General features: G+C 47.5%; 1 protein-coding gene across 1 annotated transcript in view; it reads right to left on the bottom strand.

Moving 5' to 3' along the window:
• SSUH2 (ssu-2 homolog) overlaps nt 1-22338 on the bottom strand; it is a 68756-nt gene extending 46418 nt beyond the window's left edge. Inside the window, exons 1-3 of the mRNA XM_082848904.1 lie at nt 22279-22338; nt 18828-18935; nt 2200-2381 (exon numbers count right to left, since the gene is read on the bottom strand). The gene's annotated coding sequence lies outside the window, so the exon portion shown is untranslated. The remainder of the gene's footprint in view (nt 1-2199; nt 2382-18827; nt 18936-22278) is intronic.
• Between the last annotated feature and the right edge of the window lie 2544 nt (nt 22339-24882).

The raw sequence follows: 24882 nt of genomic DNA, 5'->3' as shown, positions 1-24882 counted from the left end.
TGCTTCTGTTCCCATCATTTCCCTGTCCCCAAAACTTCAATGGCATAGGGCTTTATATTCACCCCTCTGTCCATGCATCATCCAGCCATACATTTATCCATTCACTCAACAAATATCTATTGTGTGCAGTGTGAGAGAAACAGAAATCAACTAGACACCTACAGTCAGAGGGGAGAGTGGGGGTAAGGAGGTAAGGGCAATGCAGCCTATCAAGGCCACGGAAGGGGAAGCACAGGGGTCCTGGGAAATTTTCCAGGGATGGGTTACCTGAGTGGACTTTACAAGAAGAATGGAGATTGACTAGGTGAGACTAGGAGACCATTCTCGGGCAGGCCTCACGACAGTCCCTCCAGGGTATGACCAGAAGTCCTCATCCCTGTCAGCCACTATATCAGTCACGTCCCAGCAGGGAAGACAGGCTCACTCGAGTAAGATCATAGGAGAAGTGTGTGTTCTCATGGGGACAGTTAACCACACAGGGGCAGATGGGGGAACCACGTGGTCGGTGTGGTCACCTGGCTAGTTGTCACGGAGCAGTTACCACCCGCTAGGCCTGAAAGGGTGAAGACGAGGAGAGTCTAGAGAAATCCAGGAGCAGACAGGTGGATAGAGGCCCCAGGAGAAGAACAGTGACTTATGCCGAGAAGATCCGTACCAACCTCACTCTCCTTTCACCTCCTGATCTCCCACCCGAAGCTCACATCGGCCAACCCGGCTAGAGCAAGGGAACTGGCCTGCCTCCCAAGGCACACAGCAGGGTGGAGAAGGGCAGAGGCTGACTCCAGAAGGGCAGAGGAAGCTGTCCAGCCCAGCCGGCCGAGCATCCCTGATGGCCGTCCCCTGAACCCACCTTGGCCTTCACACCTCCATCCCTTTGCTCACTCTGACCCCTCTGCCTGGAACACCCTTGCCCAGCTTCCAAGCCCATCAAATCCTCTGCCTTCTTCAAGCCACACTCACAGGCTGTATTCTCTGAAAGTCTTTTCCTTTCCTACTCAGAAAGCATCCATCTTTCAGTGCTTGTATCATTCTCTCAGGGGTCTTTTTCCCTCCACCCCCTGTAAGGGCAGGGGCTGCAGCTGATTTGTCTGTAAAACCCTGAATCTTTGCCTCCTCTAAGTCATGAGCCTAGAATCTCTCAAGAACTGTGAAAGGCCTGAGATTTGCCCTACTTGCCAGCTCACAAGTTAGCCTGCCAGTTTCACGGATGCTGGCAAAAGACAGGAGACTCCTGGATCAGAGACAAAGAACCGTATCACTCACAGCAGTAGCGGTAGCTGGACAATAAGCCTTTTTGCCCCAGTTTCCTGAGCCCCAATTCCCACAGGACCACATATAGAGAACCATGTAACTCCTGTACACGTGGTGGGTTACATTATAGGAGAACAACGCTGAGCTAAGGGAACCCAAATATTTTATAGTGGGCAGTAAGCTCTCTGTTCCAGAGGAAGACTCTCTCTCTTCTCGCAAGGATGTCTGCTATACAAACATCCTGGTAAAGGTGGTCCAGAATAAAGAACAGACAGGGAAGCACCAGACATGGGGAAACACCAGAGTCCATTGGAGAATCATCCCCCAACAGAACCTGAGACGTACCCACTGACTGTGATACGCCTGCCCTTGGTCTCACTCTGCCTTCCTGAGAGCAAACATCAGGACTGAGTATTCATCAGAGCCCTGACCTGGTCCTTTCTAGGGACCCCTTCCAGTGGATGCCAGGACTCGCAGTGATATTACCAAGAGAAACTGGGAAGGAGTTGGTGGGTAATAAGGAAGCTTACTGGTTCCCCCAAACCCACGGGACCCTCAGGCATGCATGGGGGTGGGGAAGAGAGGCAGGATCAAGGAGAAGCACGAGAGCAGGCTGGGTCCAGTCCTGCCTCTTACCAGCTGGTGCCTATGCAAGTCCCAGAATGCCCTTCTGGGCCTCCTCTTTCCCATCTGTAAGAGGGGTACAATAATAGGAACTAGTTCACTGGGTGGTTAGAAGGATGAAATGACTTCGTTCCTGTGAAGTACTTAGGCCAGCACATAGTAAGTACTATATGTCTCAGCAAAACAGAAAGAAGGAAAGAAGCCCAGAAAAGCAGAAGGAGGAGAAGGCAGGGCACAGGGACCAGACTGCCTGGCTCTGCTCTGGAACGGGAAGCAGAATCACAGCTGTGATGTGAGAGGTAAAGAACGTGATTACCCACCGACCCTCTTCCCCAGGCTCTGACCGGCACTCAGGTGGATGTAATTTCCAACATCACTGAATCTGGTCTCCATCCGCATCTTCACTCGCAGATGGGACGTGATGTGACAACATGTGACAACACCCATGTGGCGTCCATGAGGACAGATGGATCCGGGATCCATTGCTTGGGACAAATTACTACCCACTAGAAAACAGAAATGAATAAATCATGTTGGAATCTTCAAACGCAAAATAAGTACTGTGCCACTATTCCTATTCTCATTTAGAAACTGATTTGCTCTCTTCAGCAGCCAAGCTATGGACCAAATCATTGGAAGATCATAATGGCATGAAAGAAAACAGCCACTACCGCAAACACCGTATGCTAACGAACATGCCAGGCCCTGAGCCGGGGCTTTGCAGTGCATCTCCTATCTGACATTTCCCAAGGACCCCAGGGACAGCCATGATCATCATTTGACAGATCAGAAAGCTAAAGCTCATGGAGGTGAAATAACTTGAACTCAAGTTCTAAGCTCAGATGTAAACCCAGGCCTCCCGGCAGGGCCACACCATTACACTGCTACAAGGAGCCATGGGAAGCACCGCTCCCCGCACTTTTGACGTACAGAGGAGCAGCGGTCTGCAGAATAGCAATGCCACGTGCTGAGTCGGAGAACGTTCCTGCAACCAAAACGCATAACTCTGGATCCAAACTTCTGTCCCCCTGCTCCCATTCTTTGCTCTCTGATAGCTTCATCGGTAATTTATGAGAAACAAACACAAAACAACATAAAATGCAGAGAAAATTACGAAGGTGGGGGTGGAGCAGGAAAACCACAGCAGTGTGGCCGCAAGGGCCATTTCCAATTCGGCCAAGTCCAAGAATTCCGCGGTCAATTAGAGCAGTGATGTCCACCAGGGGGCGCTATGACTCTGAACTGATTAGAGGCTCAATCCAAAGTCACAGGGATGCCCTCGTCTTAACAAGGGTTTCCCAAGGAGTACCGCTGGAGATAACACGACGTAACTGTAAAAGGCACACAGATGAACTCGTAAAAATTCTTAATAATTATGCATCTTCTAAGAACATTTCGTTTTCTTCTAAACGCACTTGGCAAAGGAGGGATTTGCTTTCTGCCTGCGTATCAATATTTTCCTTGATTAGAAAGTGAGCGGGGCTTCCCTGGTGGCGCAGTGGTTGAGAGTCCGCCTGCCGATGCAGGGGACACGGGTTCGTGCCCCGGTCCGAGAAGATCCCACATACCGCGGAGCGGCTGGGCCCGTGAGCCATGGCCGCTGAGCCTGCGCGTCCAGAGCCTGTACTCCGCCACGGGAGAGGCCACAACAGTGAGAGGCCCGCGAACCGCAAAAAAAAAAAAAAACTGCTACCCCAGAAAGCACTCACAGGTCTGCGTTTCTATAAGGTGACAGCGATGGAGAGCCCATGTGTGTTGTTTTGCAGCTCCTGAAAAATGAAACTAGGCAGAGGCGCATGAGGCATGTTCCATCTTCTAAGAGCCTCACATTTTTCTCGGCAATTTTGGGTCATGGAATGCTTGTCCATGGGGAGCAGGCCGCCATGTTGCACAATTCCAGGGGCACGATTCCCATCACGGTCTTCATGAACTAAGGGTCCCCCTTCCCCTGCAGTTGTGGATAGCGCAGCCATACTTGGGGGCCCTGATTATAAGTATTCATTCATCCAACCACTCATTCATTAAACAATATTTCTGAGCACCTACTTTTTGCCAGATGCTACGGTCAGCCCTGCTTTTAAAACAACATAGAGCCAAAAGCGCCAAGTGCCAGGGGCAGGAGCATGGGGAAGGGGGGAAACAGTTCTGAATGGGGTTAATGCATCCCATTTTGAGAAACCAAACATTCCCATTTCATGGATGAGGAAACTGAGATCTTCAGAAGCAATTTGCACATTAAGGATGACACACCTAAAAAACAGCAGAGCTGGACTATAGCCCATTTGTCCCAGCTCCTCCCCATGCTGTGGCCTCCATCCCAGGTTGCCCCCCAGTTGGCCACGGACTCTCACAATGTCTCTAACCTGCAGGAAGGAGCCAAGATCATCGCTCCCATTTCACAGAAGAGCAAACTAAGTCATCCAGAAGACAACCTAGACAGGTTATCAAGATCAACATCCATCCAACTCTGAAACGTTTCTCAAGAAAGACACCTCCACCAGTCCTCTCCCCACTCCTCGGATTTTCTGCTCCATGTTCAACTGCGGGGATTCTTCTGTGTCAACGCTCTGGACCATTTATTGTCAAAAAGGTGAGACGCTGACTGCAAGCACTTCAGTTTGGGTGCATTTCAGTTGCCACAACAGGAAGAGGAAAAAAAGAAGAAAGAAAGAAAGAGGAACAAGAAAAAGGCATTGGAGGGGAGGGAAGATGATGAAGATGAAGGAAAGGGGGTGAAGGGGGAAGAAGAAAGGAGAAGCAAGGGAGGGGGAGGAAGCGGGAGGGAGGGTGTTCTGCTAACAAGGACCACGGTCGTCTATCAATTTCCCATCCTAAGGATCCAGAACTGCCAGAGACGCTGTGTCCATCAGCACTGTCTGTTCACACAGGAGGGTTTTCACTCTGCAGTTTCCATCCTTCAAGCCTTGGCCTGAGATCGAAGTTCAATGCGACTTTCACAACATTCCCCGGTTAAGGGAAAAGCCACTCTGACTTAGAGACAAATCTTAGCTAAGAAAACAAAAAAAGAATCTTACTATCAAAGCATGTCAGAGTAGGGCAAGATCACAGAGATCCCTACCGGAGCCCTCTCAGCTTCCAATCCATATGCCCTTTCCATTACACAACCCCCCAGAAAACAAACCCAAAACCACCTGGTTCCTTTAATGGCACTTGAAATCTCTAAACAGATTAAGTATCATTACTAAAAACAAAACAAGGCTATGGCAATTGTAGATCAAAACTATCTTTCCCTGCAAGGGAAATAGAGTCTTTATTTTATTCACATGCTATCAATCTGCTTGCCTGCTCCAGCTTTTCTCTCTTGGGTCAAAAGTGGCAACTAAGACTTCACCAAGATCCTTTTCAACATCCAGGCTGTTGCATGCCTTTTTTTATGTTGACAAAAATGGGAAACAACATACACCAATTGCTGACTTGTTTCCAGAAAATGAGAGAGAAAATTTCCCCCACCACACAAAATCTTTAAAGTCAATTTGATGTACGTTGTCTTGGCCACTAAGTGTCAAGCCTGAGTTCCAATAACACCTCTGGGAGACCTGGTAAAGACTGAATGCTTTTGAGAATGGGGCTCCTTATAGAGTTTCGAATGTGCTCTTCAGCCACAGTATCAGAAAAAAAGTGTAGAGTTGGTCCTTCATATCTGCAAAACAACCACGGATCAAAAAAATTTTTTTTATTTCCAGAAAGTTCCAAAAAGCAAAACTTGAATATGTCACACACTGGCAACTAAATTGTAGCATTTAAGTTGCATTCGGTATTATAACTAATCTAGAGACGATTTAAAAGATGATTTATGGGAGGATGTGCATAGGTTATATGCAAATACTGTGCCATTTTATATAAGGGACTTGAGCATCAGTAGATTTTGGTATCGGCCAGGGATCCTGGAACAAATGCCTTGTAGATATCAAGGGACAACTGTATAAACTGAATTCACCCTGCAGACACATTCAATGAAATGTTTTCTTTTTCCTTAAAAGCAAGAACGTCACCAAATTTAAACACTAAGAAGAAAATTTTACCACCAATATAATATACCTGCAGACAAATTTTGGCTATAATTTCTTGACATATGAAATACTAAGAAATGAGGTGGATGTTTATTTCCTAAAGTTTCACAGATCAAAGTATTCAGAGCTTCAAGTACGCCAAGTATCTAAGGTGGGGCTCCCAAGAAGCAGACCCTCGGTGAGGAGGCAGGGCCAAGGGGTTTATTAAGGAGAAGCTGTAATGGGGTGAGGAAATCAGGACAGGAAAAGGGGCTATTCAAGCAGGACCTGACCTTGGCCTGGTCCCTTAGGGACCTCTAGAAGATATTACACTTCAGAATTTGTCCCCCTGGCCACCTCCCACAATGAGAGAGCTGGACTTTTATACCCAGCCCTGCAGTCACCCAGCCCCTACGGCCACCCCAGGGGCTATAAATCCCTAGGAGGCACTTCTGCTCTGTGCCTGCGGGCAGAGGGCCCCAGCAGCCCGAGGGTGGTTCTGGAGGAAAACAGCAGGTGTGAGCGAAAGAAGGAAGCATGCAGAAGCTGTGAACCCGTGAATGTTGTGAACCCCTAAAAGAGACCCGGGGCCCCAGGCGAAGCACTGAGAGTGTCCGCTCTACCAAGCTATGTGGCAGGTGAACACTTTGGGAAGTTTGAAGACATTTCCCTGGGTATTCCAAAAACAGAGCGACTGTGACCATTCATTCCAACCAGGTTAATTTCCCTTTGGCAATAAACGAACCTCAGTGTTCTGGGATCAGAACTCAAATCTTCACACAAAAAGGTAAGTGATGACCTGATGCTCTAACACATTCTCTTTTACCAACTGGCTACCTGGACAGCCAGAAGGAGCTGCCCTCACAGAGTTTTCGACTCCCATGCTTGGCTGGGTTTAGACATCCTAAAATACGACTCTTCCCTTGGATTTTTGTCCCAAATGCTGGTCTTGAACCTAGCACTGCTGAAAGAGCATCAGCAGGCGCCCAATTTTATTTATTTTTTTTAGCTAAGCTCATTACCTCAAAGAATTCTGACAATGCTTCAGAGAGAGCATCAATTTAAGGGGCTGTCTCCAGGGCTAAGGACCACAGAACTGCATGTGTAAGCAAGCAACGAGCACAGTTTCCCTTTATTGATGATGAATTAACCTGAAATTTGATTTTCTCAGCAAAGCCCTCTTTTCAGCCTTTGACTATAAAAATCAGACACAACAATACTCTGGAATTTAGTCATAATTTTCTCTCCAAATGAAGTTTTGGCAACACTCAGGATTCATGGTTTTCATGATCCTCTTCAACAACATTAAGTTCTTGTCATTCTCTGTTTACATTTAAAAAAAAAAACCCTATTTCAGATGTTCATAAGCTAGGTAGACTCCTGATTCTATATTCTAGTACAGTGCAGCCTCACACGCTGAAGAGAATTGTGCCGTATAAAAAAAAAAGAAAGAAAAAAATCCTTCCCCCGTTAAAGGCTTGTCTGGGTAACTCAAATAAAGCTGAGATGCCTCACGGCTGGTCTCAGCATGCTCTCCCTTTCGAATGAAACAGCAGTTCAGCATAACAAAGTGGATGAAAAGCAATTTTAATTATTTCTACTTTGTTGTAGTGTTTAAATTATAAAAATAATATATCACGTCAAGGGGGCGTAAGAGCCAACCTGAAAGAGCTCCCACTAGCCAAAGCTGGAACGACTGGGGCAATAAATGAAGTAATATTTTATTATAACCCAATTAATTAATTAATTAAAAATGTCCACGAGACCAAACTCATTAAAAAAGACTGAATAAATAAATAAATGGGAGAGGAGTTATGACTCTTCCTTACAGAAGAATTCCAATTAACAAATGGAGAAGGAATGGGGGAAATTCAAGACCACCATCAGAGCACTACAGCTGTAAGGGCTGCAAGGTACACCAATGAATACTGAGATTAGAGGGTGAAAGGTGAAGAAGGAACAGGATATTTGATAACCTCAAAGAATCCCCCCCCCCCAACTATTTATTGTTTATTAAACGAGACATAGCTACTCTGCAGTGGAGGAGTGGCAGACACCACGTAACAAGGTGACCTTCAGCAGGAATAAACACACCCGTATCACATACCCCAATACTAGGCGCTGAGAAAGGCAGCTCAGCAATGTGGCATTCTCTCCCTAAATCCATCACCGCCATCTATCTCATCATGAGAAAACATCAAACCCAAATTGAGGGGTATTCTACAAAATACCTGACCAGTACCCTTCAACACTGTTAAGGTCGTGAAAGACCAGTAAAGACTGAGGAACGGTCACCCACTGGAGACCAAGGAGAGGTGAGAAGCAGATGTGGTGTGGAATCCTGGATGGGGGGTCCTGGGTCAGAACAAGGACGTTAGTGGGAAAACGGGGGGAATCTGAGTCACGTCTGTATTCTCCTCAGGAGCCTTGCACTAGTATTCTTAGTTTTCATAAATGTGCCATGTTAACATCGGGGGAGGCTGAGTGGTGGGTGTATCAGAACTCTCGTTGCAACTCTCCCGTAACTCTACAATTATTTCACCATTAAAAATTTTTAAAAGAAGAAAAAAGTAGAACATGGTATTGTAACAAGTCGAACCAAGTAAGAGGTAGAAAGGAAAACTTTGCCCTCCCCTCCCCACCTAGCCCACCCCTTGAAGTAACCAGTTTGCTATTAACTTTATGGTGACTTTTGCTCATAAGAATATACACATACACACACACACACACACACGCATATATATAATGTATATCCATATATACATTTATTGAGGTTTTCCCTTTGCTTTTTATTTGTTTTTAGAAGTGGGTTGCTGGGGAACTCCCTGGTGGTGCAGTGTTTAGGACCTGGCGCTTTCACTGCCAGGGGCCTTGGGTTCAATCCCTGGTCAGGGAACTATGATCCTGCAAGCATGGTGCAGCCAAAAAAAAAAAAAAAGGGTTTGTTATGAACAGGTTAACACTTACTAATTTAACCTTTACAGAAATCTCTTTAAAAAGCTCCAAATGGACTTTCTGTTGTAGGATGTCCATCAAAGCACAAGGGAACCCCTCTTCACCCTGATTTATTTCGGGAGCTCTTACAGTCCCTGTTCAAAAACCTTCCCTCTATCTCTCCACCGTATGCTCACCTCCAAGTTTCTAACCTGTGGCGATTTCCTTCCCTGTTTACTCATCTCACCACCACTGCCCCCTCCCCAGCCCAATAAACCACTTAATTTATGCCAGTCTTCCATGGCTATTCCCTTCTCTTCCCAAAGGAGCCAATTCCTGGCTCCTGCAAATGCCCCGGTCCACTCAGTGGCATGAGCTCCATCACCAGAGTCCAAAGCAAGCAGCAAAGGATCCTTCGAGGCGGCAGGGAAGCTGTGACTGTATCAATAACTTGGTCCTGCCACACTGTATTTGACTCAAATGGTTTTCAAGTCAAGAGGGCTATACGGTGACATTGCTCAGTATTCTTAGACATAATCCAACCCGAAGAAATTATATCCCATTCTTTGCGATAAACATGGATCCGTAGTTGATACAAGCCTTAGAAATTTAGGGAAAAGGGGCATTTCCTGCTGTAGTCCGCAGGCAGCACCCCCAAGAGAAGAAGGGAGGGAGGTAACAATGAGGAGAGGGCTGGCTGCACTTTGGGGGTGAAGAGTGGTGTCGGTGGTGACCTGTGGGGGGCAGAGCGGTCCCAGGAATCCAGCTATCCTTGGGACCAATTCCTCTCAGTCTCCCTGTACACAGAGAGCCGCAGCCTGTGTTCCCGTCCCGCTGTTTAATGGAACCTAAAGGCAGATCCGTGCGCCCTTATTCTGATTTCTTTTGAGGTAGAAGTAGGGGGGATTCTAACTCCTGAGAGGATGTCATCAAAATAACTGTTTTTGATACTCTATTGCAGCAACCACACACGTACACACAAAATTAGCTTTATCTGGCACCAATCAGTCCTGGCTCTGAATCTCAATCTTCCCACTTACTTGCTGAGCCTATTGTCCTCATATGTAAAAAGGGGGCTAATAATATTATCCACCTAATGTGGTTGCTGTGAGGGTTAAAGAGCTAATGTAGGTAAAGTACCTACACTAGAGAGTGGAATTTTAAAAAGCCTCCATCTTAAAAGGATAGATTACACAAACTATTTACTGAAATTCAATGGATAGACAGACAGAAATAGGTAGATGGATACGTATGGATTTGGCATTTAGAGATATTTTGGTGATCTGACAAGGTCACATATGTGAAAGTGCTCACTCACCCAGTTCTGCTAGAAAAGCAAGCAGATACTACTGCACTGCAAAGCTTCCGCAGGGGCTAAGCAGCGGCTGTAGAAAGTGGCGGGTGGCGCTGGGCTTTTCTCAGGGGACACCTGCAGCAATTCTCCAAAGACAGAATACGGACTGGATGTCACTTCCCATTTCTAAACCACCCCCGTGAGAGAAATGAGCTTCTTTTCTTTAAGAAACCGAGACAGGAAAAAAATACATATTTTGAATAAATATTAGAGGAAATCAGTATTTTGAATAAGTAATCTATCGCACTCGTACTCATCCATTCAGTCTCCTTGAATTAGTGGGAACAGGAGAAATTACATAGATCCTCCCAATGGTGAAACCCAGCCCAGGACTAAAAGGGAACTGCTGTGTGTTGAGTTCTGTCTTCCACCTGCTACTTGGATTATCTGAATTAATCCTCACAAGGACACTTTGAAGTAAGGACTATGATTACCCCCCTTTTTTAAAGAGAAATGAGGCTCAGAAAGGTACAATGCATAGAAATTGCCCAACAAAGAGTGTTAGCACGTAGTTAATAGATATAATGGCCACTGTTTACCAAGCTGTCACCGCTAGTTTGTGGCAGAACCAAGCTATGTCGAACACACACGTTTGCCTCCTCAGGCCTCCTCCTCGTGCTTCCCAAGACTTCGCAGAGTTTACCAGACCCCCTCCTTCCCTTCCCCCTACATTCATGTGACAAATCTTTTCTGAGCACCTACTGCATCGCATCCCCTACACGCCTGATTACTTGCAGGGCTTTCTCAATTTGACACCTCCTTTGAGTCTCAATCTTGGAAGGTTAGCAGGGCAGAAACTGCTCTCCTCATTATACATGTGAGGAAACTGAAGCTTGGGAAGGTTCTGGGAGGTGCCCAGAATTCTTAGGTACTCACGTGCGCCCACACACACACATCCCAACCCCCTGAACCAAGGGTCAGTGATTTTTTTTCTTTAATTTTAGAAATACTATGTATTGATTTACAAAATTGGAAAATCACCAAAGCTCTGATAAAGAAAAATTAAATTTCCAATAAACGTGCTCCTCAGAGAGAGCAGGTGTTGGCATTTTGGTGACTTCAAAAGTGGCAGGTTGGTGGATCAAAGGCCAAAGCCAAACGACCAATATTTTCATTTGGCCAAAACAGTATTTTAAAAAGCATAAATTAGTTGCTAACATTGAAAAATTAAAGGATTTCACATAAATACCACCATTTCCAGCTTCTTTTTAAAAATCTGAAGAGCTAGCAATCGTCTGCTAGGAGCCTCTTTTCCAGAGGACATGTTCTACACAATTTGCCTCAGTCCCCACCACTCCCTATTGTTTTACACCTGCTCTGAGCCACTAGTTTCGGGGTTTTTTTGGCCTCGCCACACGGCATGCAGGATCTTAGTTCCCCCACCAGGGATCAAACCCATGGCCCCTGCAGTGGCAGCGTGGAGTCTTAACCCCTGGACCACCAGGGAAGTCCCAAGCCACTAGTTTCTATTAACCACAGGCTCCTGTAGTCATCAAAGTTATAATTACTGAGCACACCTTTCCTCCCCTTCATCTATGCAAATAATATTTTACATTTGAGATCACCCTATATTAACAATTTTTCACTTGCTTTTTCAGTTGACCATCAGCAGTTTCCCACATCATTAGAAATTCTCTAAATATTACCACGTTGTACAGTTTTCCATTATAAATATATGTGTCTCTTAATTTATGTCTGACTTTTTGCCCTTATAAAGGTGATGATTTTTCAGAAGATATAAATTTGGATTTATTTTTAAACGTGTGTGCGCATCGGATGATTGGACTATCTCCCGTTTCAAGTCTCCAATTCTGGGATTCATCATTTTGGCCCCCTTTTAACGCCATCCATGACCTATGACCTTGGAGACAGTGGTTACTGCTTCTGAATAACCCACCACCAAGTGTCAGGACCCAGTTCATGGCCTGAAGAGGTTCTCCATGGAGTGAAGGTATTTACTTGCCGGTGGATGTGAAAGGGGGAATCACCCGGGCCCAGTGCTGCGGGGAAGCCGGGGAGCCAGCGTGGGCCTCCAGGGCCGCCCAGTCCCCGCGCACCAGGCCGCCAGGAACACGGGCAGCCCTGCAAGGGCCCATCTCAGCTGCCGTTCCTTCCCCCTCTTGGAGCCACACTTTTACACTTACCCCCTATGGTGAAGTGTCACTTAATCTGGGAATTTCACCTTTCAGAATATGACTCAGAATATAGAAAAGAGCCAAAAGGGCCTTGGCAAAGTCAACGCCATTGCCGTCACCGAGCATGTGCACCAAAGCCGCGCTCACCGCCACGACTCATACTCGAGACAGAATTTTAACAAGGTTAGTTATCTGATAGCCCAGATCCAGAGGATTAGAAACAGTGGCTTCAGAGGGGGCAGACACTAGAGGCAGCCGACAGTAACAAGAAGTGGCGTTGAAAGTGAGGAGAGAAATGGAAAAGCTATTAAAAGCAGCCAAGAGCTTCAAACACCACAGCAATCTGGGGTCCAGGGATATTAGAAGCATCATCTGGAGGGAGACAGGGCAGAAAGGAACGTGGAAAGGGGTGAGGGCCACCGGCAAGCTCAATGCAGAGCACAAGTTCACTTAGCACAAGTCTGAGCAGGATCTCACTGCCCACGGCCTGAGGAGACACCATCAGCAGGACAGACAGAAGACCAGGGGCCGACCCCTAGGTCCCCAACCACTGGCTACGGCACCCTGACCCTCTCCCCACACTCAGGGTCCTGTGGGAGGTGTAAATGGCCTGGGGCAGCCCGAGAGGGAGAAGCATGTGGAAGAGAGAGATGACATCCCAACCAGATGACCCTGTGGTCTGGGGGTCAGAACTTCCGCAGAGTCTGAACATGTCTCGGCCACGCTGAGCCAGCCACAAACCCTGGCTCTGCCCCCAGACATGGGCTTCACCCACAGCCTGATTTGGAGGAATTTCTTAACCCTCTAACCCCCATTCAGCTGTCAAGTGAAGATTTTCGTCCCTGTCCTACCTGTCTCGTGGGCCATCTCAATGGTTGAATTTGTTAAGATGTGAGAGAGCGTTAGAAGCTGTTACTGCCGTGTGTCTACCGCACAATGGTGGGGAGAGGACTGGAACCTGCTGGCTCCGGAAAGCGAGATCACGTTCCACACGGCACTTAGTCACCCAGCCAGCCTGTGGATTAGCCGGAAAGTTAGCACAGTGACAAACGGATGTGAGAGAAGCTTTGTTCTAGAACAGACCAAAAGAAAAACTACAAAATACACACTAGCCATTTCCTCGATCAAATAGGAAGCCTGGAGTTATCATTTTTGCCAGGCACTTTTATGATAAAATATATTACTTTTGCACTTACGCATCTCTTCTGAGAGTTGTAATCTTTATCAACGTTGCAATGTGATTTTAACTTAGTTTATGTTCAACCCAATGGACCCCAGTGGAGTTACTTTTGCTTTAACACTAATGAGGGCTGCCCATGAATACCATCCCCTCTCTGTTACGACAGGTCAACTGAGGACTGGATATGAAAACTGAGGTCCAAAGAGGTGAAGGGACTTGCCCACCAGGTGACTGGGTGACAAAGATGAGATTCAGACCCAAACTCTCTTTACTTCAAAGACTTTGTAAGCACGATGGAGGCCAGGGGCCTGAAGACTTGGGCAGTTTAACTGACACTGTCCAGCTAAAGGGAGGTGAAGATTGTACCTTCTTAATGAAGACCTAACTTTATTTGGGAAAATACCCCGATGAGACATTTGGGGAGAAGAGGAGTCACATGAGGCCACGAGGGTAGAAGAAAGGGAGAACCAAACACCATTCCTTGGAATTACCCACGAACGTGCAGACAAGGAAGAAGGGGAAAGAGAAATGGAGATGAGATGGCTGAAAGTGGGGCTCTAGAAATGTAGGACACGCTCTGTACAGTGCTGCAGGGGGCCGCCCAGGGGCTCGCGCAGAGATGCCCACCACCCACCTCAAAGTCAGGATACAGGAATCCAAGCCCTCCCCTCTCCTCACTCCTTCCACATCTTCACAGGGGAACGCCTACCACATTCCCAAACTGCCACGCGTGCACGGGATTTTGATTGGGAGAGAAACGTAAGAAGTTTTACTTCCAGGCACATGAAGTGCAAAATAGAGAAAGCAGGATGACCTATACATTAAAGTAGGAGCTCAGAACTGAAAGTCACCGTAAGAAGGAATCCCTCCTGGGAACTCACTAAGACTGAGGAGTTCAGGCTTCCACAGGGAATGATGGAGGCGGGGTTCCAAGTTAATATCACCTCCACGACAAGAGACGGGGTCCCCACCTGACACCGGGGCACAAGGCATTCTACAAAGAATGTGCTCGTCAACTCCCTGGATGATTTCAACATGCCGTAGAGGAAGCAAACACGTAAACCATCAAGTGAAATGGTCTCCCTAAGCATCGCGGACCCACACCAGCCTCACCAGTCAACGTGACTCCTTTTCAATTCAGTCAACGACTAGAATGTCTATGCTCTATGAATCGCTCTGAAAATACTGATGTAAAAGTCATTATGCAAGATGTAAGGCGGAGCCGACATTCAGCCAGTTTGCACTACACTCCCGTTCCGATTGCTCTTCTTAACCTCTCTGAGGCCGAGTCACCTCCACTGTAAACTGGGGATCAGACATAGAAAGCAGCTTCCTAGGGTGATGTGTGACTTCAGTGGGATAGTACATGGGACATCCTTTCAGCCGGAACACCTGAGGACTTTGCTATCATCCACACTCGTGAGATGAGGGGCAGGGGACCAGAGAAGTCGTCAGTGGCCCTCTCAGGATGCACAGCTAGTAAACACGGGTAGGAGTCGCAGCCAGGCTACAGACTCCAAGTGCAGTGCTCCTTCTGCTCCAGCACAAGCTCAAAGAAGGAAGGAGGGGGCTTCCCTGGTGGCGCAGTGTTTCAGAGTCCGCCTGCCGATGCAGGGGACACGGGTTCGTGCCCCGGTCCGGGAGGATCCCACATGCCGCGGAGCAGCTGGGCCCGTGAGCCATGGCCGCTGAGCCTGCGCGTCCGGAGCCTGCCGTGGAAGAAGGAATTGACGAACTGCCAAGAGGCACAAGCCAGAGAGTGATCATTCTGAAAGCTCCCCGCTAAGGGTTATTGTTTGCCTGACTCCCCACGTTCCTTGACCAAACAGATAATGGTGAGTAAACAGAGCCGGCCTTGCCTGGGGCCCTGGGAACCAGGAAGGACGCCTTGGGGAGGCATGGAAGTGTCCCAACAGGTGGTGAAGGGGATCGGGTCCCCAGGGTCATTTCTCTGGCAGTGACCGATGGTGGCAGCGAAGCTCACTGTCAACTTGAGGCTGTGCTTGTTTGGCTCCTCTTCAGCTAAAGAGTTAGAAGAGCTGAGAGGCAAAGGGGAAAACAGGGCAAGGGAGACAGAAAGCCCAGCTGCACAGGTGGCACCCACCCTGAGACATCAGGTACCCAGAAACCCATTCTTGCCTAGACTGAACCTTAAGCCAATTCATTTCACTGCAAATTAAACTTGCAGTATTCCAAGTCTCTGGCAACACCATGAATTTACCAAGCATCCTAAGTTAGAGGTACACAGAGGCACATGATTATAGGTCGAGCTGGGGGGTAAATGTGAACCATCAGTAAACAGACAGACCTATCAGAGAGTTAATATCTACATAAACAGCCGACACAAATCATTAAAATGTGAAGATGAATGGGAAGAAGGCATGAGGAGGAAATTTCCCAAGGAAAGAACAGAAATAATAAAATACCATAGAAAAAGTTGTTTGGTAACTGCATCACCAGTTACCAAAGAAATGTAAGTACAAACTATGATGTGTCACATGACATCTATTAAATTAGCAAAAGTAAAGAATAACAGTAAAGCCCAATGATGGCAAGGTTGCAGGAAAACTGCTAAGTTCAAATATTGCTAGTGGCAGAGTATTTTGGAAAGTAATTTGGAAACATATCTTGAGACAGAAAATTATTGATACCTTGTGACCGAATGATCACACTCCATGGAGTTTTTGCTAAAAGAATCCAAAAGTGTAAGGTCCAAAGATGCTAGTACAACAACGAGAAGTTTAAAAGCAATCGAAACGTCCACAGTATGGAAATAGGACAACAAATAATAACGTGTTCACCTAATGGAATATTCTGGAGCCATTTAAGATGACAATTGCGAGGATTGTGTAACAACTGAGAAAATACTTTTAATATACCTAGTGTGCAAAAAGAAAGATATACATTTGACCCTTAAACAACATGGTTTGAATGGTGTGAGTCCACTTTTACACAGATTTTTTTTCAATAGCAAATATGATCCGAGGTTGGTTGAATCCTATACAGAGGAATTGCATAGACTGAGGGTATAAATTATACTCAGATTTTCAACTGTGCAGAGGGTTGGCTCCCCTGACCCCCGTGCTATTCAAGGGTCAACTGTATAGAGGTAGGGTTACAATTATGGAAAATTTCTATTTCTAGGGATACAAAAATAAAATAGGTTCAGAATAATGAAAAGTGCTCTTAACTCAGTAGGGTCGTGGGGAGTGGCTGATTTTCAGTGCCAGTTTCCTCATCTAGGAATTTCAGCAGCCTCTCTCTGCCTTCCCCTCCCCCTCCCCCTCCCCCAAATAAGGAGAGAGGCCTCTGGCCAGCACCGCTCACACCCCACGTGCTTCTGTCTTCAAGCCCAGTTTCCCAACACGCCCTGCTTCCCTCACCCCACACTGTTCTGGTCAATAAGGGACTCAGGCTTTCAGCACCCAGAGGTTAGTTCAAAAGAAAGAGAAACCACCAGAGCCCCCAGCAGGAAGGAAGCCTGGAAGTCACGAGGTGACCCACACTCCCTGAGTTTCCAGTTTATAAAGCAGCTCTGAAGTTCTGATCTCCCCCAAGACTCACAAGAATTCCCTGGGAGGAGGTACAATCGGAGGATATCATTTGAGTTAGAAACTGAGGCTCAGAGAGGTGAACCACCCTTTCCAGGGTTTCACAGCTTGTCAGTGGCACAGATGGCAGAACCCAGGCCTGAGGACTCCAAAGCCCATGTTCTGTTGGCTAAATAGGGAGGTTACTGGCAGAAGCTCAGCTGCCCTTGAAACCTTCATAGCAAGAAGAAATTTTGCTTCAGCAGAAACCTCCCACGAGAAAGAACACTGGTTGTCGAGAGGTTCCTGAACTTGAGCTTGTGCCAGGACCACGTGGAAGGCATCTGAATACGGATCACTGGGCCCATGCTGGTCTGGGGTGAAGCCCAAGAACTCGCATGTCTGACAAGCTTCCAAGGGATGCTCATGCTGCGGGTCCACAGACCACACCTGGAGAACCACTGGTCTGGAAGTCTCGATACGGGCTTGAGATTAGAGGTGTATTTGGGGCAGCAGAGGAGAAACGGTCTCCATAAAAACCAAGGAGAAAAACGCATCCTTCTGCTCCCACGAGGGAAGTGAAATGAGAAAAGAAGATGGGAGGGAGGCTGCGGGTCTGAGACGTAACCTCGCTTGCAACTCCACCACCAACTTCCATTAAAGCCACCGGAACCACGCGTGCTCAGTGTTAGTGGTTTAGTGCGTTGGAGGGTATGGAAATTGAGGGGGCGAGTGACTGAGTGTCGTGTGGGAACAGGGGTGAGACACACGGCCAAAGACAGCCAGATGGACAGGCTGGCTGTCTGGATTCCAGCCACCTGGAAATTAGGGGAAGGGCTTTCAACATCCGAGGCTGTGGTATCAGAGGACAAAGCTCCTGTGGGCAGAGCCAGCTGACATATAAATCTGCTGAACTCATGATGGGGCTGGCCTATTGTGGCCTCTATCATGCACCGGCATGAGATTCCTGTCGTGCATTTATGAATGTGATATGAATGCAATGGTCTCATTCAGTGGCTGCACCCCTCCAAGGTGGGGGAGGAGCCTGGGCACGGCGACATGAGGATGCAGAAACCGGGCGATCACCCTGAATCACAGCGGCTGGCGTGAAACCCAAGATCCTACCACCAGAGATTAATGCCTTCACGGAAGGCTCTGGCATCTTCCAGAATACTCTGCTAAAATGTCCTTGGAAAGTTGACTCACCCGTTAGCTCAACAAATATTTACAGAGTTTCAGGCAGATGCCGGGCGATATAAAACCTTTAGACAGTCATGAGCTAATGCTTTAGTGGGTGTTAATTGGCAACCAGCCCGTCTTGTTTTCAGGTAAAATAGTCAGCAGACTGGGGCTGGAGGGCGGTGAGAAGCAACCTGGTGACTTGGGATTTACATTCCAGGTGTCAGCAGGCTGACGCTGTTATTATGATCAGGGCATCTATCAGAGCAGCCAGCGTGCTCCAGGGCAGTCCATGGGCTCCTGACTCATGCCAAGTGTCAAGCTGGAGAATGGAGGAGTGTATCAGTGGAAAGGGTGGGTGAGAGACAAATTGGGAGTTTGGGATTAACATATACACACTACTATATTTAAAACAGATAACCAACCGGGACCTACTGTACAGCACAGGGAACTCTACTCAACACTCTGATAACCTATATGGGAAAAGAATCTGAAAACGAATGGATACATGTAGATGTATAACTGAATCACTTTGCTCTACACCTGAAACTAACACAACATCGTTAATCAACTATACTCCAATATAAAATCAAAATTTTAAAAAAAAGAAAAAGAAAAGAAAATGCTCACTCTGACAAGCGCTTCAGAGAAGTGCGTGTAGGATGAACTCCAAGGTGGTGGTGGCGGATTGGGGTGGGTTCTTCTGGAAGCCCACCCAAGACATCCCAGAGGCCTCCACTGTGAAAGAAAGCACGTTTGCAGTCAGTTTGAGAGTAGTCCTGTATGTCTCATTGTGCTTAAAGGAATTCAGAAGCCAACCTATAACCCCGAGGGAAGAGCTCTAGGCTTGGAGTCATGAGCCCCAGGTTAGAATCTGGGCTCTGCCACCTATGGGTTGTGAAAACTCAGCGAAGTCATTTCCCCTTTTGAGCCTCATTTTCCTCACTCATGAGAGAAGCGCTAACACCTACATCCTAGTCTCTGAGAGGCCACGGAGAACAGTGATTAGAGGCTGTGACTCTAGAGCCCGGCTGCTGGGATTCAAACAGTAGCTCTGACACGTACAAGCTGTGTGACTTCTGGCAGGTTACCTAACTTCTCTGTGCCTCCACTGCCTCCTCTGTAAAATGAGGCTAATTATCATTTCTAACAAGATTCCTTGTAAGAATTAAACAAGATAATATGTGTAAAGCACCTAGAACAACTTCTGGTATTTACTGAGGGCTACGTAAGTGTCTGTTTCAAAAGCGGTCAAATAGGATATTTAATTGTCAAACCCATCACCTGCCACTACCTATGGAAGGGAAGGGTGGCGATTTCTGAAGGGAATTTGCTGCAGGTGCAGGCACCATGGGATCCTTTCCAAGCCCAGTGGGGGGAGCCTGGGAGAACCATTTGGGTATGCTCAGGAAGGCTAGCAGGATGAGCATAGACAACCCCTCCCTGGATGATCTCTGCTGAGCTGCAGAATCTCAAAGGCCACCCTGAGCATTAATGGAGTTCTTCGTGGCACCTGAGGGGAGGTCCCAGGACTTTGGGGGGTATGCAAGGACAGGCCTGGTGCTGGCCCCTCAGAGAAGCCTCAGGTGTCAGCTGGCAGAAACACCCTACAATAGCAAAGCAAGAACAGCCTGCATGCATGGTGGGCCCAGGGCTCTGGACTGAGTTGTGTCCCCCACCCTCAAATTCATATGTTGAAATCCTAACCCCCAATGTGACTATTTCAAGTAAGGATGCAATAAAGGTTAAATGAGGTCATAAGGGTGGGGCCCTGTTCTCAGAGGACCAGTGTCCTTTTAAGAGGAGACACCAGAGAGCTCACTCTCTCACTTCTCCGTGTAAGGACACAGGAAGAAGGCGGCTGTCTGCAAGCCAGGAAGAGAGCCCTCACCTGAAACCAAAACAGCCAGCACCTTGATCTTGGACTTCCAGTCTCCATAACTATGAGAAATAAATGTCTGTTGTTAAACCACCCAGTCTATGGCATTGTGTTACGGCAGCCCAAGCGAAGGCACCCAGGATGGCTGCATGTCCCCAGGTACCCAGGGGACTCCGGAGGGCTGCCTCCAAAGTGCAAAGTGCACACCCCAAGGGGTGTACACCGGGGCAGGACCAAAGGCAAGGCAAGGAGTGCAGCTGGTGAGACCAGGGCAGAGGCCCATACCAAGCATTCTGCAGAGAAAGCATAGGTTAGGGATCTGCCATTTGTCCACCCAGAGGGACAGCTATATACAGCACTAGAAGGGGCATGGGCATCACCTGGGCGCTTCCTCAGTGAAAGGAGCCACTAACATCTCCCAGGTGTCTCTGATATTGCCTGGTATTGCTGGATGCCAGACCATCTACCTCCATCCCCAAATTTCTGGGACTCACCTGAGGAAATCTGATCTATGTCCCCAAAAATGTTACCATCAACCAACACCCGGGCTCTGCAGGGCTGGTTGTTTTTATGGTTGTTTAAAGTTTAACTCCAGACACCCACTGGCCACTGCTGCTGCTCTATCCCATGACTCTCCCCAGCCCCAGGGTCACCCACCAGAGTCTCCCTCCCCAGAGTTTGATACACACACAGCTCAGACACAGTGTGCCGCCTCCCATGCTGCTGACCATGTTGGTGTCAGCCCCACCCATCAGGACATCTCCCCAGCACCTCCCCTCCTGGCTGCAGCCCCAAGGCAAGCCCCATGATCTCCCCACCCACAAGAGGGATTGACTCATTAAGGTGAAGGTCTAGAAGGAGCTCACACAATCAGACCCAGGATCTCCTATGTCACACTCCAAGCCAGGACCCTCCAACCCACTTGCAGAAATAGTCCCAGAATCCATGTGTAGCATCTCTGCAGAGGCAGCTCCCCACTCTCCACCAAAAGCCCATCTTCAATTGCAAACCATAGGTTATCCTATTCTCTTTCAAAGCACCCTGTAACTAGAGGGAAAGCTTTGACATCACCGAGTTCAAATCAGCACCACCACTCAGCAGCTGTGTGACCTCTGGCACATTACTGCACCTCTCTGAACCTCAGTAGCTCCCACCTTCTGAGTTATGATGGAGATCCAATGAGAACTAACAAATGTTACCCCTCCCTCCGTTTGGAAAAGCATTACTACTATTGATTAGCAGTAACAATAACTCATATATCAAGCTCTCTCCATGTACCAGGCACTACGGTGCTTTTCCATGCCTTAATTCATATGTTCACTCGCTTAATCCTAGGATTTAGAAAACACAATTACCCCATTTTACAGAGGAGCCAACTGAGACATGGTGAGATTAAGTAACTTGCCTGAAGTCACTCTGGGTATGTAGCAGAGCCAGGATGAACCTGAATTTATACAGCCCAATTTATATCTCCTCTTCTCAAAAACACACATCTCAAGATTTCCTGTGCTTGATATTAAATGTCAATTCAAAACTACTCGGAATCCAGTTGAAAGCTGCTCAGATATCTTGACTCAGCTGTGACATGAGTCATTCTGTGCGCATAACAACAGCCACTCCTAACAGCTTCCAGAACTACGTAAAGCCTTGATTTGCTGTCAGCTGCTTCCCTCCTGGTGGAGCAGACATTCAGCTTGACTGGAGCTGGACCCTCGTTCACAATCCTCCCCTTCTGTCCATGGAAAGCCAGCCCAGAGATGCCAGGGTCCTAGACCTGTGTATGTCACATGAACATTTTTAACAAAGTATTTTTTTCTATCATCTGTGAAAATTCATTCGCAGAATTTTCTGGCTGAGCATTTCTGCTCTTCTTCTCTTCCCAGACATGAATCTGCGTGGTACTACTTCCATTTATTCGCTCAACAAATATCTGTACAGCTCCTGCTGGGTGCCAGGCGCTATGCTCCAAACAGTTAAATTCAAAACAACAACTTATTCCCAGTTCCTATTCATTTCCCATGAATCAATTTCTCAGTTAATTCCTTAGAATCTACGTTCAGAAACCTTGAAAGTCCTGTAGGCTCCACAACTCCAGGTAACCTGACTTGATTAAAAGAAAGATTGTCCTGTTCCAACCCCTTTAGATAAATCCACCCCCCACCCCCCCGACCATCCCCAACACACCCGTCCCGGGCAGCGTACGTGCATGCGTACCAGGCCACTGCTTCCCCTCCACACTTCTCTCCCTCTCTGGCTCCATCCTCCTCTCTGAGTTTGCAAGCTCTCTCCCCCCATCTCCCTGGGTCTCCTGCCCCACCTCCAGAGCCGCCTTCTCCTCAGCACTGCTCCAGGGCAAGATGCCCAGTCCCTCCCTCCAGTGTGTGTTTTGCCCCCAACACCAAGCAGTTCTGCAACCCCAGCTGGGTGTCCGACAATTCAACTGGGCTTCTGATCAACTGGCTATAGACCGGAGGTCCCCACGACCCCAGCCTCGCGTTTGGTTAATTGGCTAGAGCGGCTCACAGAACTCGAAGAAACATTTTACTTACTAGATTACCAGGTTTTTGGTTTATTATAAAGAGAGACAACTCAGGAACAGCCAGATGGAAGAGATGCACAGGGCAAGGCACGGGGGAAAGGGGGCACGTGGGTGCTTCCATGCCTTCTCTGGGGCACCTCTCTCCTGGGACCTCGCCGCGTTCAACAACCCGGAAGCTCTCCCAGCTCCACTCTTCGGGTTTTTATGGAGGCATCATTACATAGGCATGACTGACCATCACTGGCCACTGACCACTGCTCAATGTCTGGCTCCCTCCCCTCCAGGGAGGCCGGGCTGTGGGATTATGCCAAGAAGGGGGACAAAGGCCACATACGTATTTGTTATTATACATCACAGCGTCACGCTGTGCTGTGTGCCCCTCTCCCACATCCCAGCCACCGCCTTCTTCCCCAGCTTCGTTGCCTCCAGGGAACCAACCAAATGAACCACTCTTTGCCTGGTCCACTAAATGGGATAACACTGAGGTCTATAGAAAGGACGTCCCATTTTCCCAAATTAGACTAGCTCTGCCTATGCCACGGTACACAAACTGTGGATGGAAATATGCACGTTGCCTAAAAGTTCTCCTTACAAGCCCATGCCAGCGCTGCGGCACGTGAAATGAAGTCCTATAGGGCCCTCCTCACATGACTGAACGAAACAAAGCCCTTGCCTGCCTGAACACAGTCAGGCCAGGCTCTAACCTCAAAAGCTCTATTCCAGTAAGAACGGCTTTTATTTACCTGGCAGAAGTGCCAAGTTCATCAGATAATGCAATCTAATGAATCCGTCTCCTCGGCTGCCTCAGTTTAATGATCCTATTAAATGTCCCCAAATGCTTTTTCCAGGGGTGATCAAGGACATTTTTTTTTAACACTCCATTAAACTTCTGACAGTCATTTCCCAAACAGCCTATTATCTCTGTCTCCTTTGAGCCAGTCAAGGTTAAATTTTAAGCCAGAGTTTACCAAGCTCATAGCGGATGGGACATTTTAGTTCACGTTGGATCCTCAGCAACTAACCCTGCGCTTCTAATGCTGACACCGGCCACTTGCTCCGCAACTCCTGAAGCCTGTCTTCCTAATTTCCAATCTATCAAGATCCTTTCTCACTGTAAACATACATTGTGTCTGAGATTTGAAAAAGTTTATACCGTTTCCCGTAAAAGACCAGCCACAGCTAAGCAATTTCACAAGAATGCTGGCCTTTCGTCCTCAGGCAGCTGCCCTTCTTATCTGCAAGAGCCGTTTTAGCCCACATCATTTTAATACTGAACTCGGCCACTTCCTCCAAAGCCCACGATAACAGGCTCGTTGGGACATGTGAGGCTTTATAAAGACAGTGAGGGGTCACAGGGGAAATCACACAGCCGACAGCACTCACCCCCAAATCCCCACCACAGACCCCTTCTCTCCCCCAGTCTCTCTCCCTGGCCCCAGTCACCAGGGGGCCCCATGGCCATGTCCTCTCCCTCCCCACTGCCAGACTGCTGGTTCTGAAACTGGGAACCACTGACCTCAGTGTTCACAGCAGCACTATTTACAACAGCCAAGGTATGGAAGCCACCTAAGTGTCCATCAACAGATGAATGGATGAAGAAGATGTGATATATACACACACACACACACACACACACACACACACACACACACACACATATACATACAATGGAATACTACTCAGCCATAAAAAAGAACAAACTTTTGCCATTTGCGGCAACACGGATAGACTTGGAGGGCATTATGCTAAGTGAAATAAGTCAGACAGAGAAAGACAAATACTGTATGATATCACTTGTTTGTGGAACCTAAAACATACAACAAACTAGTGAATATAACAAAAAAGAAGCAGACTCACAGATATAGAGAACAAACTAGTGGTTATGAGTGGGGAGGGGGGAGGGGCAGTAATGAAGTGGGGGACTGAGAGGTACAAACTACTCGGTATAAGAGAGGCTTGAGGATATATTGTACATGGGGAATAGAGCCAATATTTTGTAATAACTGTAAATGGAAAGTAACCTTTAAAAATTGTATAAAAATTTAAAATAATAAAATAAAGATTAAACGTATGTTAAAAAATAAAATAAAACTGGGAATCACTGAGAGAAGAGCTCTAAAAACTGACTGGTGCCAGGTTCTAACCTAGAGATACTGACATAACTGGTCTGGGTGTGCTCTGGGCATTGATTCTTCACAGCCCAGGAGGACTATAGCCCCAGACCGCGTCCACTCAGCCCCTCCTCACTTAGCCTGAGCCATTCAGCT

This window comes from Leucopleurus acutus (genome assembly GCF_964270905.1).
Source record: "Leucopleurus acutus genome assembly, chromosome: 10".
NCBI lineage: Eukaryota > Metazoa > Chordata > Mammalia > Artiodactyla > Delphinidae > Leucopleurus > Leucopleurus acutus.
The sequence above is the reverse complement of the archived record's forward strand: the minus strand, read 5'-3'. Positions and strand labels throughout refer to the sequence as shown.